Source organism: Vulpes lagopus, chromosome 5 (genome assembly GCF_018345385.1).
Source record: "Vulpes lagopus strain Blue_001 chromosome 5, ASM1834538v1, whole genome shotgun sequence".
In the NCBI taxonomy this organism is placed as follows: Eukaryota; Metazoa; Chordata; class Mammalia; order Carnivora; family Canidae; genus Vulpes; species Vulpes lagopus.
This window is the reverse complement of record NC_054828.1, coordinates 98,164,621-98,170,106: the sequence shown is the minus strand read 5'-3', so window position 1 is coordinate 98,170,106 and position 5,486 is coordinate 98,164,621.

Sequence of the window (5,486 nt, the reverse complement as noted above, 5' to 3'; positions counted from 1 at the left end):
AAGACCTGCACACAAGATCGTAGCTCATGCTGAAAAGGCTGGTGCCCCAAGAGAGGGGAAGACACCAAACGGAGTGTCAGGGGGACAAGAGATGGCTTTTAGCTGGGGATGGAGTGGCTAGCCCTTGGGGTGGAGAATGCGGAGCGGATGAAAGGATGGCACTGTGCCAGGGGCTAGGATCCATCTAGGAATAAAACCAGCCAGGAGTCCATGGGGCAATCAGAGGAGTAGCCGCAGTGAGTAATGTGATGGGAGGGCGCCAGGTCTGGTGGGAGCCTCAGCCTGGCTTTCTAGTCTAAATTATTCCAACATGTAAAATTTTCTCACCATCTTCCCCTGAACTTGGTGATTTCTGGGGGAATTTTTCTCAGCCATTCCTCCTAATTTCACAAGTTGATCAATTTGACCCATTGTTGTTGTTGTTGTTGTTTTCGATTTTTATAGAAGGGATTTCTCTCATTGTTGCTTCCTATCCTTTCAGTTGCATGCAAAGGAAAATCCCCCAGCCCATTCCCCACTCCTTGCATTTCACATTTCCTGCATGATGAGGTCAAGCTGCAGCCTCCCTTGCGGTGTGCCCATATACACCTGCTAGCTCATTCAACCATGTGCAAATGAGAATAATGAGCAGAATGTTCCAGACAGGCTAAGCCTATGTTCTGGACCACCTCTTCCGTTTTTCCTCCTTCCTTGAGCCCCTCCATTCCTGCAGTGCCAGGACCTTCCCAGGCTCTCCTGAATAGTGAGAGTACTTCTGTGCTCAGAAGTGTGGAAGGAGCCAAGGAAGACCAAACATGTGAATCATAATCACTGTCCCCTCCCCGCCAGCAGTAGGAAACCAGGAAAGCGGTTTCTTTCTAAAGGTTCCCCAGTCCCAAACGTCCTTAGCTTTTTCTGCCCTAAAGTCTTTCTGGAAAGCCTTTCAATGTGTGATCGTTGAGACTGTCTTAGAGGTAAGACTTTTTCCATCTTGGGTTTGCAGTATCTTGGATGGTTTCTGCTCCTCTCTTTTGAAAAGGGTGCTCTCACACCCGACTTTCCACTGAGACCAGTACCCCATCAATGCCAGGGATTGTGGCTCAATCTCTGTGCTCTTCACTAGGAGCTCATCTGAAATCTCAGATGTCTCTGAGTAAGTCACACGGAAGGGGCTTTTCCTACATCACCATTCTTCCTTCTGTTTTCCTATAAGAGCTGCCCTCTCAACATTTATGATGGACCTGCTGTGTGCAGGGTGCTAGTGGGGGTGGCAGGGAAATGAAGTCTTTGTTCTCAAGGAGCGTTGGGGTTAACACACTTTAGAGGGACAGGGGAAGGAAGAGGGCGAAAGAGTAAAAATTGATTGACGGCCACCATGTGCCAGATGTGCCTGTCTAGTCTTCCAAACCCGGGTCATCTGTTCCAGCCAAGACACACTCCTCCTTCATCAGGTTAATGGGCAGGACCCATGTGGATTTCTAGATAGTGAGACTTCAAAGATCTAGTTATGTGTCTTCCTTTTTTCCAGTTTTACAGATACAAACATTCAAATAGGATGCTTTCTTGCCCTAGATTTCTTTGTTTTTGAATTGGGCTCCTCTACCAAGTCTAGTTGCTCAGTCAAATCCCAGGGGATGGTCTCACCAGGGATTTCCATCCTGCTGACTGCTACAGAGGGTGGAGACAGTCTAAGAATCAGCTCTTCCGTAAGATCCTGCCTTCTCCTGCCCCACCTTTGACTCACTGTTTAGTAGGCTTGCTCTGCTGGGCTGTGTCTTGGCTGGAGGCGCAGGACAGCAGAGGCCAGACAGCAGGCTCCCTGGGCACCCTTGGTCCTGGCTAGCAGATGCAGCCTTGGCCTATTTCCTGCTTCCCAGTTCTGTTTCTACTGGTTGCTGGACACAGGCCATGGCATTGCTTTGCATTCTATTATCTGGAACTCTCCATTCCTTTGGCTCATCGCATCTCCAGCCCTATGGCACTCTATGTGGGTTGCATTTGCCAGGCCCAGCCCCCATGGCCGAGGAAGCCTTCCCCAAGTGCAGGGATTTAATACCCAAAATAATCTCAGTATGGGGAACGGCAGGGGAGCAGGTTATATTGGGAGAGGTTGTATTGGCAGTGACACAGCAGGCATTCAGAGAGAAACTTTGAGAATTCATAATGTATTGGTACGTGGAAAAGAAAGCTTACAAATAAATGTACAATAGGATCTTGTGTATTTATATGCATGTGTCTATATGAATATATATGTGTATGAATTTTATAAATGTGTGTACATATACATCTGTATCTACGGGATGAATGCATCACTCTGTAATTACATACCACTCAGATACATAAGCAGAGGGGAAAAAATGCCTGGGAAGACTCTAGAAAGATACAGCAATTTACAACAGTGTAAATGTAAATAACAATGGTTAGATTATAGGTGACTGTAATTTTCCTTTTTATGGAGTTGTATTTTCTAAATTTTCTGAAAAGAATATTTATTACATAACATAAAATTGTAGGAGAAGAAAAACCAAATTTTTTTCTATAGTATCTCATCAAATTCAACCATGGTTCTTGTGAATGTGAGTTTTGTGTCTGGGTCCAAGGCCAGGTGGTGGATGTGGATAGGAGAGTAAAAGGGAGGCCGTGGCAGGCAGTTTTTGACTGCTTCCTGGGAGAGTCTCTGTGAGCTGCTCAGGCTCCCATGTAGCTGATCTGGATTCTAGATTATGCCCTGCTGCTGAACTCTGGCCCTCACTTTCCCCTGGAAAGAGAGCAGATTTAGCTGGAATCCCAGGATGGCAAATCAGAGCCGATGTATAGGAGCTTCTCAGGTAAGCTGAGAGGGATGCTGAGCTTGCTCCAGCTTCCTTGGGAAAGAATGCTGTAATTGATTAGTGATGTCTGCTCCAGATATGGTAAAACAAATGCCTCAAATCCTCCCAGCTCACCAGATGGTTGCAAGCTTGCCTTCTCAACTTTCCCTGACTCTCCTTCAATACCTTGATTTTATCTTTATTTATTTATTTTTAAAGATTTTATTTATTTATTCATGAGAGAAACACACACACACACACACACACACACAGAGGGAGGAACAGACAGAGGCAGAGGGAGAAGCAGCTCCATGCAGGGAGCCCGATGTGGGACTCGACCCCGGGTCTCCAGGATCACACCCTGGGCTGAAGTCGGTGCTAAACCTCTGAGCCACCGGGGCTGCCCAATACCTTGATTTTAACTGTCATTATGGTTAGCAGTTACTCAGTGGGAGCTCTGTGTTATTTATTTTGTAAGTGGCAATACCAGAGTCTGGCTCACACCGGCACTTAGAGATCAATGAATGATGGATGGATTACTCTGAAAGCAATTACTAAATATGAATTCAATCACTAGATATAGGTGCGCAGCTTTCTTTCTTTTTTTTTTTTTTTTGTGCGCAGCTTTCTAAGGTACTTGAGATTGTTGTTTGGGTATGTGAATTCTGCTGTATTAGTATACCATTTAGTGCACACAGGATTGTAAAATGAACATGTTAGAGACCAGAGACCATCAAATGCCATCATTCTAGGTGGGTTCCAGCAAGTGTAGGAGGATGGTGTGGGCAGACTCGTCATGGAGAGAACACTGGCTGCCAGTCCACCCTCTATCTTTATCATATATATATTTTTGAGGTATAATTGAGATTATATGTGTTTCAGGTTTGCAACATAATGATTCAATATACCTTTATCATATTTTTGAACTGTCTTATTATAACATAGTAGTTTGAACTAAGGGTTTGAATTCAGGCTGGATTATTTGGGGCAAATCCTTTTAATGTCACTGTGATGTCCCCAGGCCTCAGCTGTCTCATTCATGAGAAGTGCCTCAGGCTCTGAAAGCAATAGCACCCTGAGCCTGTTCTCAGCCTCCATGGAAACATCATCTTCCCTCCTGAGACCTCCCATGCCCATTCGACAGATGGGTAAGATAGTGGCAGCCTCTCAGATTGTGGCTTTTTTTTGTGTGTGTAGCTTTTTTTTAATGTTGAAGCCTTAAAATTTTTTTAAAAATATTTTATTTATTTATTCATGAAAGACACAAAGAGGGAGAGAGAGAGAGGCAGAGACACAAGCAGAGGGAGAAGGAGGCTCCATGCAGGGAGCCCGATGTCAGGACCCCGGGATCATGCCCTGAGCCAAAGGCAGATGCTCAACCACTGAGCCACCCAGGTGCCCCGGTTGTGGCTATTTTAATAAGAGATCATTTGCACCTGAAAATTTGAGAGGACCTTTGGAGACCTCACATCTTTCCTTTCCTCTCACATCCTGCACACTCTTCCTTTAAGGGGCTTTTGCCCACCTGGACCTGGACGTGTGTCCCCCCCCCTCACTCACTCCCCCCACGCATCTGTCTCATTCTTCTTGTTCCTTTTTTCCATCCCTCCCCAAGGCCCCCAAGCTGCCTTCTCTCCCCAGCTCCCCAGGGAGGGAATGCTCTTGTTCTACCCTGCTACAACAACAGAGCCCTTCCACTCCTAGTCCCTCGCCTCAGGCTCCTCCCTCAAGAGAGTGCTGGCTCCTCACAGTGGCCTTTCCTCCTTGCTGTGTGTGTTGGGGGGGGGGGGGGCGGCGGCGGAGATGGGTGCCCGGACCATGTCTGGTTAGGAAGAAACAGCTCAGCCAGAAGCCCCAACTACTGTAACTGCTTTCAAGTGTTTGAATGTGTGAAGGATGGGATCTAGGCCATGGGCAGGGGCCAGAGAGCTTTGCATATTCACAGGATGTACTTGGACAAACAATCTAGGATGACAAAGGCCTCCTGGCTGCTGGAGGCTGGAGAGGGATCTCCTGGCTGCTCCCCGCCCCCCACCTCCCACCCCAGCCTCACCGACCTGGCACTTGTCAGGTCTGTTTCAGCATGAAGTAGTGTTCTTTCTTTTTCTTTTAAATAGATTTCCAATATCTTCAAAAAAGATGCTGGTGCAAGATTCAGGTTTTCGGTATCTTCAAGGTCGCTGGAGCAAGGTTCAGCAGCTAGGGATTAATGGTCCCCTCCATGTGGGGCTGCTTCTGGAGGATGGCTAAGCCCCACACCTGCAGGGCAGTGTGTGTAAGTGGAAGCTGGGATGTGGGCACAGGACTCCTATTCTCCCCAAGTCCTGATCGAAAGGGCGCCTGGGATTTTTTTTTAAAGATTTTATTTATTTATTAATGAGAGACACAGGAGAAAGAGAAAGAGAGAGCAGCAGAGACACAGGCAGAGGGAGAAGCAGGCTCCATGCAGGGAGCCCAACACGGGACTCAATCCCAGGTCCCCAGGATCACGCCCTGGGCTAAAGGCGGTGCTAAACCGTTGAGCCACCTGGGCTGCCCGCTCCTGGGATTTTGTAATAAGCCTAGCAGTGATCCTAGGGACAGAGAAAAAATAACAAAATGACCAACTTGGCCTGGGACACAGAAGCTCCTGGGAGAGCAGAATGCCTCAATGTATGGCATACTGGGAGGCCATGGGGAGGCAGGGTCAAGAGCTAC